Raw genomic sequence first — 13,116 nt, forward strand, 5'->3', positions numbered from 1 at the left:
GCCTATTCAGTCAGTCTAATTCTACAATGTCAATCGAAGATATAATGAAAGAAAATCTATGGTTTACAAATTCATAAAGTCCAGCTAGAAATATAAGCCTCACATATGACACGAGAGTTTTAAGAACGTAACCCCTACAATTTTCTGTCTACATGATTTTCAAGGGCCTGTTCAATCAAATCTCAATCTATAATCTCAATCAAAATATAATGAAAGAAACTATATGATTTGCAAACTGCAACCTCTTCTCACAAACTTATCGCAGAGCCTACAGTCAGTATCAAGACCAACTTACTCATGAATAAACCAAATATGACATTCCTCATCACCATTGAAGTCAAAGCCATGGAAGCTAGACGTTACTCTCGTGAGAGTAGAGACCAACTTACTCAATAAAACATGGGCTAACATCACCTAAACAGACACTGACATCGTGCAAACATGCTCTTTGATTATCCATACACACAATGCTACCACCATAGAGCATGCATCACATCACTCAAAGACTACATTGGTCAATGTCCTAGATGCTTATGGGTCTCTAATCTTGTATTGATTCCAATTGCAATGTACATCTTAGTCTCCATCAAGACCTTAGACATAAACTATCCACAATGATGTCTTCAGCCATCACATCCGGGCTGCAACCTAATGAGTCAAGGACCTTACATAAAATAGTGTATACTTGAGTGTGTCTGCATGTAAATACTGTAGCACAAATTGAAACTCATAAAATGAAGCAAATTTCTAGGACCCCGTCCATAAGACACAACTCTACAATCCATACCTTAACAAGGTCCTTCGCGGTTTTTGTTTTTCTGGTGCCTGCAGGCCCTTGAGGTGCACCTCCAAGGTTCAAATGAATTGCACCCATCAATGTTCTATAACACCTATTTGTCAAGGGAGCGATGACCAATCTGCTGGAGTTTCCCAAGTACTCCTAGCCATATGGATTGCTTTAGGCACCGTCTAGAGTACTTTGATGAGCAGACATCTTCAAAACATCCACATGCTTATGAAATGTGGAAAAAAACTATCAAGGTTGAAATCTTGAGCCTTTTAAGGCCATTGTTGTACTTGGTAGGAGTGATGTAGCTCCTCATAAGCATTCCTTGTAAATTCAATGATATTTTTAATATAACGGTGGGTGTATATAGAGCTGTGGGTTTTTCCCTTGAGTCCCCCAAGGGTTTTTTCATCCACAGTTAGGGACCCTTATTTGAGTGGGGGTGTTGAGCTCTATATATAGCACAAGCTCCATATATAGCACTTGGGTCCCCTCTATATATACATCATCTGTGTGAGTATTCTACACACGTTGGGGCTTGCAGATTGTGGAGTCATTTCTCTCTCTCTCTCTCTCTCTCTCTCTCTCTCTCTCTCTCTCTCTCTCTCTCTCTCTCTCTCTCTCTCTCTCTCTCTCTCTCTCTCTCTCTCTCTCTCTCTCTCTCTCTCCCTCTCCCTTCTCTCGTCTCGGTATTTCTCCCTCGTCAACATGAGCTACCTCCTAAACGAGGTAATGATGACCATACAATTGAACTTCTTCCAGGAAGTTCACCGCCTAACAAACCTCCTTATAGAGTTTCTCAAGCTCAACAAGAGGAGATTATGCGGCAAGTGCATGATTTAGTTGAGAAGGGCATGGTTAGGCCTAGCTCATCTCCATTTTTCTCACCTGTGCTATTAGTGCAAAAGAAAGACGGCACATATCGCATGTGTGTCGACTATAGAGCACTAAATAGGATCACTATCAAGAATAGGTTTCCCGTTCCACGGGTAGAAGACCTATTTGATAAGCTACAAGGATCAACCTACTTCAGTAGGATTGACCTAAAAAGTGGCTATCATCAAATAAGGATAGCTGATCAAGACATTGTAAAGACCGCATTTCGCACCACGTTTGGCATATATGAAAAGGAACTCCTTGCCATTCTACATGCCTTAGACTCATGGAAACACTATTTATTGGGGACTCCTTTCATTCTGCGAACGGATCACCAAAGTCTTAAGTACGTCATGACGCAAACTAAGCTCTCCGACAAACAAATGAGGTGGGCTATTTCATTTCGCAATTTCATTTTCATATTGCTCACATTGCTGGCAAGCATAATCAAGTAGAAGATGCACTCTCAAGACGGCCGAGAGTAAATGCGGTTTCCATAGCAACTCACAATGATCTATGATGAGTATGCTATTGATCCCGATTTTAGAGATGTGATTTCAGCCCTTGCATTAGGGAAGAAAGAAGAACCATTTACTTTACAAGATGATTATCTTCTCTATGGCAATAGACTATGCGTTACTAACTCACTACGTGAGAAAGTAATGTATGAATCTCATGATCCTCCTTATGCGGGGCATAGAGGGATTTAGTCTACCTTAAAGGGAATTGAAGCATATTTCTATTGGCCTACCATGAAAGTGAACATACAAGAGTATGTTTCTAAATGTGTGGCATGCCAAAAGACAAAATTTGATAGAGGGAAGCAACCTGGATTGCTTCAACCCTTGCCAATCCCTAAATCACCATGGGAGAGCATATCCATGGATTTTATCTTTGGATTGCCTAAGTCTATTCATGGGAGTACAGGAATATGGACAATAGTAGACAGGTTCAGTAAACAAGCTCATTTTATACCTGTCAAAAAGACAATCAAAGCCCATCAAATGGCAACCCTCTTCATTTCACAAATTTTCAAGTACCATGGCTTGCCAATGTCCATAGTGTTGGATAGAGATCCTAGAATGACGAGTAATTTCTGGAAGGGTCTCTTTGAGAATTTAGGGACAAGGATAAACTTCTCTTTGGCCTATCATCCACAAACGGATGGCCAAAGTGAAATAGCTAACCTAACAATTCTCGATCTACTAAAAACCTATGTAACGGAAGTAGATCAAAAATCCCAATGGGAGAAGTACTTACCCTTAGTGGAGTATGCTTACAATAACACTGTACATACTTCCACGAAAAAAGCACCTTTTCAGGTAATTGAGGGAAGATAAAAAAGTCGCTTCCTCCTTAAGGTACATGGGAAGATCTTCGCTGCGGATGAGTATAGCCGAGACCTACAAGAATCTTTTCAAAATATTAAGGATGCTATCTCTATCTCACAACAAAGGCAAAAGGTTGTTGTTGACAAGCACAGAAGAGCCCAAGCCTTTAACACTAGGTTGGTAATGGGACACTTTTATGTCCTGTTAAGTGACCATTTTCCTTGAATTATGTCAAGCGTTTCAAAATGGATTTTGAGGTGCTATCTGTACTCTAGAAAGTTGTCTCATGAGCTGAAAAAAACTCGACATTTTTTTGGAATATCAATTCCATCTTTAACCTTGTCCTTGCACAACATTTCACAACCTAATCTGTGTGAAAAAACGGGTCCAGTTTTTGGCTTTTTTCAACTTTTTGCAACTATACCACTCTAGAATTCATGTTTGTGAGGTCTATAATGCTAAAGAACTATCTTTAGTAGTCCTCAACATGTCCTGATGCTTCTAGGGAGAAATAAATGTTAAAGTTGTAAGTTATGACCAAATTACAAAAATTATCAAATCCTGTTTTTTAGCCAATTTTAGCTCTTCTATGATTTTTTTGGTGGCTTTCATGATATCCAAATGCAGTTTAGATTTTCTATGTCGCATATTGTAACATAAAGCTATTATTCCTTGAGTTTTGGGGCACCTAATACCCTATTTTGCATAGTAGACAACGATGATTGATTTTTTCAATTATAGAAGAAAACGAAACATTCTAGTATATCAAGTATAACTTTTCCAATATTGTTATTTTCTTGTGACAACTACATGCATTTTGTAGGTAGTAACCATATCTAGTCATAAGGATCAAATTTGGCTAGATATTGAATAGTTTCTATGGGATTATACAACTCATAATGTTGAACCCAGTTTTTTCATGTTTGCTGTATTTAGCACTTCATCTTTGTCCCCAAGATTCCCCTTGGTAAGAGATGTATTATTCTTTTGACATGCTCCATGGCTCCTTATGAACCTAAAGGGCAATAGGGGACTAAGAAAACATGCATATATTATTTGTATTGAGCGTGGCTATAGAAACTTTGATGATAGGTTTGTAGAATGGTAAAAAATCAACTTTTGCGTACCTATTTCTTTTGGCAAAACAAAAAATAGTGAGTGAGAAGCAATCATATGTTCTGATCACCAACCCATTGAAGTTAACTAGGGAATTTATCTCAAGTCCTACAAAAATCCCTAATCTTATTTTTATGCAACAAAACGTAAGAAATGACTGTTTTGATGAAAATGTACTGGTCCATCAACTTTGGAGGCTTGGTGTGACCAAAAGATGAGAAATTTTACAAGTTTCTTATTTTTTCCATGTGTAGTAGGCCTTGTACTATAACCTCATGAAAGGATTTTACAAAATGAGTGGATCTACTATGGTTTTGAAGGTTTTTTTCAAAACCCTGAAAGGACACTTTTATGTCCTGTTAGGTTACCAACCTAGTGTTAAAGAAAATGATTGGATCTTATTAAAATTTCTCAAGGCTCGATTACGGCACACAACGGGCAAGAATCCTACGGGACACCAAAAGTACTATGCTAAACTAGCAAAAAGATACTATGGTCCCATCCAGATTCTTAGGCCAATCAATGAGATGGCCTATCAACTCAAGTTGCCCAATTATTGGCTCATACACAATGATTTCCATGTGAGCCTATTAAAGCCTTACAAAGGAGAGCCACCTGAAGAACTAACTACTGAAGACCCACCGGAGATCGAGGACCAAGAAGAGGTGCTACAACCCGAGTCCATTCTCCGACATGAAGACAAGGTACTAAGAGGCAGTAAGACTATCCAACGATATTTTATTAAGTTTAAGAATTATCCTTTTGAAGATGCTAGATGGATGCAAGACATACAATTAAAGGATAACCTAAACCTTTTCAATGCTTCCCAAGAGTAAGCAAATGTACAAAATGTTAAAAATGAACAACGTCATTGTCTTATAAGACTCTCTTTTTCTTTATTGTGCACAAAAATGAAGTAGTATGCATGCCTAGATCAAGTTTGCGGAGACGACGTCTCCCAAACACCAAGTAGAGCTTGTCACTCTACTATGGAAGATTGATAGGACTAATGTGCAGACATGCTTGCGGCAACCTCAGGCTCTCAAGCGCCAAATGGACTAGTCATCCATTGTGGAATGATGTTGTAGGGTAACATAGGGATCCTCTACCCGCTAAGAAAAGGACTAATGAATATGCTTTATCTTCTCTACCCCATAGTCGAGGACGACTATGATTTCAAGAGAGAGGTAATGTCATAATAATCAATATCTAATTCTCCTAAATGATTTTCTCATGTTAAATTGATCATTTAATATGGGGAAGTTCCAGAGGAGAAAAAGCTAGAATATTGGTTAAGCTAACAGACCAGCCACATTAGGAAAATTTTGAACTCATTTTTGAGCCTTTTAAAAGTGCCACATCATCAAAGTTGTACAAAAGAAAGCAACCCGGTAGACCCCTCTAAATATTTCTTAGAACCCCATGATATGACCTATCATTGGAAAGTTCTTGAAAAATTGATTCAAGGTCCGAAACGTTTGGATGACTTCTATGAAAGTTATGCCATTTTTTTTCAATCAGCCAGGTTTTGTTACCGTTACGGTAATCTAAAATCACCTTTTTCTAGATCTACATGAAGGCAATGTCCGATACATGCATGCTATATATCAATAGATAACATTTGAAGAGTAGATTCTAAATATCCAACCTCCGACAAGTGTGGATCTTATTTGCAAAAAAATTACCGATCCCCACATTTTGAAATCTATGCCACATCAACAATTCTTACAAGGCCCATTTTTTAGTCCAAATTTTTCCTAATGACAGTAGGGATCCAAAGGAGGGAAAATAGGGATCCAAAGGGGGGGCCATCTGCAAAAGAGCCATGTGCAACAATGGGCTTAAAAGACCCTAAGGTTCAGCCCATTAAGACTTCCAAAATGCTAAGGTTCCAAAATTCAAAGGTTGTGTCCAAAGGTCAAGCATGGGGGGAATTGGATGCTTTGTGTGTGTCCCAAAACTCTTTATCAATCCCTACATAGGAGGGGGCGAGCCTTGGGAGTAGGGGATGAGAGAGAAACTGTCTCTCACACACACAAGCTCCCTTTACACAAAGGGAATGAGGGACAAATGTCAGCTCCCTAGCCCAGATGCCCACAAGGTGTACCCAATTCCTATTGGATGGCCTTGGAGGTTGACCAATGAGAATTAGGCTAGAGTAAATCTAGTTTAATTAATTTAAAAATACTTAATAAAATAACCAAAGAGAAAGCTCTCTAGAAGACTATTGGACAGTCTCCCAAGGGGTCCAATGAGCATTCAGCAGCCCAATGGCTTGCCTGATTCCTATTGGCCAGGAGGCAAAGGGGTCCAATGAGAGTTTAGTTGCATTTATTAATTACATAAAGCTCTCACAAAAGGGGAAAGGGGGACACACGTCATAAGGGGGACACCACCTACTCCAAGCTTGTGAGAAGGGAGGCCTACACCAACAACTCTTGGCTTTGTGATGCAAATCCAACCAAGAGCCAAGCTTCAATGCATGCTCATCTCCTCTACCATGCTAATTACTAATCTAAGCTATGCTAATATGAGTGATTATGTGAGGAGATGTACATCTTTCTCGGAAGACTACTCCTTCCTCTCAATCTACTCTCATACCCCGCTAGCTCTCACCATCTTCGAAGGTGTGTGAGGTCTTGGGTCTGAGACCGTAGAGAATTGATGTTGTGTTTGATAAGTGTTTTGCTTAGTGCATGAAGCTTTCATCTTCATTGCACTAGCTAGTCTTGAAGGAACACAAAGAATTGTATTGTACAATGTCTCTCTTGATGGGAGAAACCATAATACAAAGCCTTTTGGAAGGGGGACCGGATCCATGTAAATCTGGTCCTCAACTTTTGTCGATAGCTTAATTTCTCTCTCTTTTGAAAGTATTGTTCATTATATATCTAACTAGGTGTTATGCTTTTTGTTGCTCTCTCCACCCAAGCACTCTTGTAATTCTCATTAGGAATCTATTCTAATGAAATTCCCATTATGTTCATGCTAATTTCCGCTACACACAAGTTTTTAGGCCATTTAATGCTACAGCCGGTTTCGCACTAGTCCAGTCCACTCGGTCGGTGTGCCATCCGGGAATTCTACAGCCTCGATAGGGTTTGTATGCATTTTATGTAGTTTGAGAAGTCTAAAGGGATTTACGGCTTGTCAGGCAGAGGACGATGTCAGTTGTCGGCACTCTTGATCAGCTGGGTAATTTTTGGCATTATTCGAGATGTTGGTATGGACAATAAAATTCACGAAGATATTGTTAGTCAAGGACTGCTTGAGAGCGATGTCGTGCTTGGCATTGCCTTGGCCGGCATGTGTACCAAATATGATGCCTTTTTTTTTTTTGCAGAGCAAATCCTTGATTGATGCCGCATGCCAAATAAAGTGCCTATATGTATGCCAAATGTAATGTACTTGGAAAAGCACAAGAAGTGCTTGACAAGATTCCTGTTCGGGATGTACTCACTTGGAATGTGCTTATTGAAGGGTATGCTCGGGATGGCCAAGGTGAAGCCGCATTGAAATGCTTTGATAGGATGCAATTTGAGGGACTCTCCCCAGATATAGTTAGTTACCTTTGCTTGTGTTTTAAAAGCCTGTGGAAGCTTAAGGAGGCCAATACAATTAAAAAGCAGGGCGCCCGCCCAATAAGGGCCCAAAGGGTGTTGTGGGAAAGAAAAGGGAAGGAGAGGAAAGGCATGGCGAGCAGATGACGCGCAGGGGTGCAACCTGAGAAGGTGGTGCTCGCGCCGGGCCGTAGAGCGGTCGGATGAGTCTGAGATGAAAAATGTTCGGCATGCCATGGCGATGGAATTTGGTACTAGCTACGGCAGAAACAACCTCGCTCGAGTCGCTGCCTACCACGTCATCATGCCGCGTCCCTCACCACATCAGTCACGGCGCCATGAATGATGGGCTGAGGCAAAAATTGGAGAGGCCTATTTTTTTTTGGGACAGCACGAGCAATAGAGGAAGATTTTTGGGAGAACATTGAGGAGAGTGGAACGAAGTTGAAAAGCACGGGCTTCTTGCGCTCTCTCTTTGGCGGGCTTGAGAACCGAAGCAAGAAGGTCTCTCTCTCTCTCTCTCTCTCTCTCTAGGAAGCCAAGGCAAGGAAAGTCTCTTGCTCTCTCTTTCTCAGGACCTTGAACCATAAGAGGAAGCCAAGACTCGAAGAGCACAACGTTCTCTCCCTCTCTCGGCCATAATCAAGAGGAGGCAAAAGGGAATGAGGCTCGGCTTCAAGCTCACAATTGAATCGAAAAAGCTAGGAACTCTCTCACTCAAGAGTAAGAAGATCTCAGCAAGGGAAAGATAAGGCGAGGGAAAATCGGCAAGAGCAGATGTTGGAGCTCGGCAAGCAAAGAGAGGCAAGCTGAGACGTTGTAATCGGGAAGCATTCAGAGAGTCTGAGGTTAAGCAGCAAGATAAGGGAGCGGTAAGGCAAGAAGGGGAGAGAGTAACCCCTCTCTACCATAATTGGGAATTACAAGGGCATCAAGCAAGGAATTTTGCCATATATGTACGTCCTAATCAACTTCAAATGGCTCTAAAGGCAGGCATAAGTGGAAAATGTACAATCGTGGTCTAATTTGAGAGCATTAAACTTTCCTAACACCATCAATGCCGTTAACGACAAACATTTGTAATCGAATTTCACTTTGGCTAATCATTAGCAGCTTAAAAAAATTTGGTTGTCAATTTTTAAGCATTTAAGGTGTTTTCTTAGTCTTTTGCTTTGTGTCTTGCATCTAGTCTCTCGCACCTCCCACAGCCAAAAGCCCGGCGCCTGCACCGGCTCATATTTCGAACACATATCCCCCGACAACGTGCACTCACTTTACCATCACTTGCTTCGGTCTTCTTTGAACTCAAGCATACCTCTAAAAACTGCTAAAAAAAATCCGAGTCTCCAACGTCATAACTTCGTCTCCAAGGTATTCCCTTCTTTATGATCAGTTGACTCGTGTGCCGGCTCCTCGGTCTCTTCGATGGATACACCTTGCACCCAAGCATGTACTCATTCTTGGTCTAGGCCCTCCGCAGTTCACTTCTCTTTGCAACTCTCTTACGATCAAACCAACTGCTCTCTCTTTTGATCGTGGCTCCGTCCCCTAAAACAATACGCTGCTTGTTGCTTTATTTTTGTAAACTACCCTGCAACTCAGCCGACTTCACGTCCCTTGCAGACTTCCTTGCCAGCTCCTCGCTAGCCTCGTTCTCGTTCTCCTTGCTCGACCGTTTGTTTACTACGCTGCTACAGTTACGGCAGCCCGGCTTTCTCTTCGAAGCTCTACAATCCTCCTCACTCCGGCCCTCGATGACGACCTCAGAGCCGACTTCACGCTGGCCCAAAATCTCGTCAACATCTTTTGATTGCGCTACAGGCAGCACTGCTCTTCTTCTCCACAGCGCCTTGCTTTTTCTTCTGCTCGACAGCTGCTCGGCACGGCTTTTAATCTCCTCCCTCTGTGCACCTTCGTCAAACCCTGCCACAACTCTGTAAACTGGCTCGTCGGCCCTCGCTCTTGCTGCAATTTATGGAGCGCTGTCTCTCGATCTCAGCCTGCTGCAGTTACCGCCGCCCATGCCTGGGGATACCTCGGCCTCGTTTCCTTGCTCAGATGGCAGCCTCCTCCTGTCTCTCGCTCTCAGCCTGCTGCAGTTGCCGCCGCCCATGCCTGGGGATACCTCGGCCTCGTTTCCAGATGGCAGCCCCCTCCTGCTCGTAGTCTTTTATCCTCGCGCTACTCCTCGAGTTGACGCCTCCTCCCGCTTTTTGGCCTGCCCAAAGGCAAAGGCTATAGAGATCACTTCTCTTTTCGCTGACTAAAATGTTTTTTATTTGTTTTATGTTTATTTTGTGGTTTTTTTATCAAGCACCACTTTGTGGCATGAGTTTTAGAGTTTTTCTCAACATGAGGAAAAGGCCCTTTTTTCAACCTTCTTCCTCACTTTGAAGTGACGATATCGTGGAAAGTGAGAAAAAGAAAGTTGAGAAAAATAAGTAGTGAAAATTTGACACGTGGTAAAAATTTATGTATAAAAAGTCAAGATAGTACAAAAAATTATTCATTCAAAGTATAAATACTCTTGTTTTGTCACTTTGCACAACGACGGCGTCGTCATTGCTCAACACAAAACATTCACAAATCGTTTTTTTTTTCCGCTTTAAAGTGTCAAAAGAGGCGCGAAAACCAGTTTTCCCAGTTTAAAGTGAGATTGTTAGAATTAACGCCTTCTTTTTTTACCTGCGAAAAGATCTAAAACCCCTTGTGATTAAAGTGGTTGGGAATGGGTATCCTAGGTGGTTGGTAGAGGTAAGGCCGACGTGTAGGATTTTTATTGGGTTATGATGATTTTTGAAGGGAGTGATAAGGTACGCCGTCTAGGTTTTCAAGGGGAGCTCATCATTTGGCCATTGAGCATTTCTTCGTCGTCTGCAGTCTCAGCCGCTGAGGCCTGAGGGATGGCGAGCTCGACAGGGTTGCTCACTTCAAGGCAGTGAGCCTCGGAGTGCTCTGCTGGGCAAAGTTCTGCAGTCACTTGCTCCCACAGAGCTCGAAGGTTGGCTTCCTCACACTCTCTCTCTCTCTCTCTCTCTCTCTCTCTCTCTCTCTCTCTCTCTCTTTTTCTCTCTCTCTCTCACTGTGCTTTGGCATATTTCGTTTTTTCTTGTATCAGATCTTCAAGACGCCACTCGAAGCCACTGCAAGCTCCTTGATGCTCCATCGTCCTGTTTCACGGAACCAGGGAGAGTGTAGGAAAAGAAGATCTTCACGGCATCAGCCTTGGTGCGTTTTGCTATTGTGCCCATCAGAACAGAGAAAATTTCGTGCACACCCCCCTCTCTAATCGCTTGGCAGGAGTGTACCGATGCGCTGCACCACATCTTCTTCAACTTTCTCAACCTCTCTAATGCGCTGCAATGCCGCCTTGTCTATAAGTCCTGGCATCTCGCTCTCAGCAACATAGACTACATCCGTTGCAGACTCTGCTGCTTTTCCCACCATCCACTCCACTGGCTCGCCCATTGGGCTTTGGTTCCCGCCGCTTCCACAGGGTGATGGAGTTCGGGCATGTTGCTGCAGTTCTGTTATTCGTCGGCGGTGCTGCAAGTGTTCTATGTTTGCCTCGTAGCACTTTTACAGAGGTTTGTATACCTTTAAACATATGAACTTATGTATCTTGCCTTGCATATGATGTGTATGAAACAGTACCGGATTGCAGGGCAGTGGTAGATCGACGTGGGTTAGTTGCGACGGGGCTGCAAGCAGTTGCTCAGAGGGGCCGAGAGGTAGTGCAAGCATTTATGTTAGCTTCGGCATCAGCCGCTGTGCCTTTACCTGCCGACGTCTGCGTGTTTCTCTGCTCACCGATCACGCCTTGCTTACCGCCGCTTCCACAGGGTGATGACTAATCCGCGCTCTTATTCGCCGGCGCTGCTGCGATTCTTTTGTGTTTGACTCGCAGTACTTTTGCAGAGGTTTGTATTTATTTTTACAAACATTTGAACTGGTCTATCTTGCCTTGCTTTTGTATTTTGTGTATGATATTGTGCCGGATTGCAGGGCAGTGGTAGATCGACGTTGGTTTGTGACGGGGCTGCAAACAGTTGCTGAGAGGGGCCGAGAGGCTATGGTTAAGAAAGGATTGCAAGTTTTTGCATCAATTGTGAAAGATGAAAACTACAAACATTATGTATGGCTGAAAACTATGACACCAAAAAGAGCACCCATTTTTGTAGCCGGTTGCTACATTCCTCATCATGATTCTCCCTTTTTATGCTTGCATGGATAGAGATTATCCACTTTTTGATTTAGAAGAGGACATTGCTTATTTCAAAGGTTAAGGTGATGTTATTGTATTTGAGGATATGAATGCTTGCACAAAAACATTGCAACATGATACTTAATAATTTGATGTGCCATACATCTCAAGGGAGTTGGAGGAAGTTCACTTGTATGATCGTTCTTCAATGGATGAGAAAGAACTTGATCACTATGGAAAGTTACTTTTACACATGTGTAATAGCACAGGTATGCTCATTTCCAATGGTGTATGTTTGTGGAGTGAAACCAATGGATTTATATGTAGGAGACATAATGGGGACAATGTGATTGACTATATGCTACTCTTTGAAGCCATCATGTATCGCATCAAGAGTTTTATGTTTGGACAATGGGCCCCGGAATTTGATCATCGCACCTTATGTATTGACCTTTCATGTGGAGAAGCAACTAAGCATAATAATCTCAGCCAAAGGAAAGAGAAATTATCACTATGTATGGATTTCAAACGGACACCAATGTATATTGAAATGGTTGAGCAAGAATTATGGATGAAGAAGCTTCAATATGATGCACCATTGGAAACTAAATGGGAAGCTCTCAAGAAAGTTATTTGTTCTTGTGTCAAAAAATGGTTTGTTATAAAGCATCTCTATGGTATCAAAGATAGATCACGCAAAAGGTGGTTTGATAAAGAATGTCAAGATGCTCGAAAGTCCTTGACAAAGCTTGATGCAACTATGGACAAAGACAACTATCAATGTCATTTGCATACATACAAGACATTGATTCAAAAGAAGAGAAGAATATGAGAAGTAAAGCAACAACTTTTTCAAGTCCAAGAAAAGGCACATGCATGTGGAAGATTTTGGAAAACTTGAGGGGCAAGCGGGTTGAAAATTTTGGTAATTTGAGTCTTGTGGAGATGTACACACATTGTAGGCAATTATATGAGCAAGAAAATGCTAAAAAAATTCCATTTTATGGTTCACGCCCATGTATGACCTCTTTTTTTTACTATTGAGGATACATGCGGTGGGCTTGAAAAATTGGGCGCTCGCAAAGCGGGAGACCTTCAAGGTATCAAGCCAGAGATGATCAAATGGACGGGAGATTTTATCCATGAGTGGATGTGTGATATGTTCAATGTTGCACTTCAACATGGTATGCCTTATGATTGGAGTACTAATTGGGTTAAGCCTTTGCATAAAGTAGGGGATGT

The 13,116-nt window shown here is 41.9% G+C and overlaps 1 pseudogene; it reads right to left on the bottom strand.

Annotated features, from left to right (window-relative positions):
- Nucleotides 1-10,955: 10,955 nt before the first annotated feature.
- On the bottom strand, nt 10,956-11,277 carry LOC147455678 (uncharacterized; annotated as a pseudogene).
- Nucleotides 11,278-13,116: the final 1,839 nt, after the last annotated feature.

This window comes from Adiantum capillus-veneris, chromosome 6 (genome assembly GCF_014529385.1).
Source record: "Adiantum capillus-veneris isolate H3 chromosome 6, ASM1452938v2, whole genome shotgun sequence".
NCBI lineage: Eukaryota > Viridiplantae > Streptophyta > Polypodiopsida > Polypodiales > Pteridaceae > Adiantum > Adiantum capillus-veneris.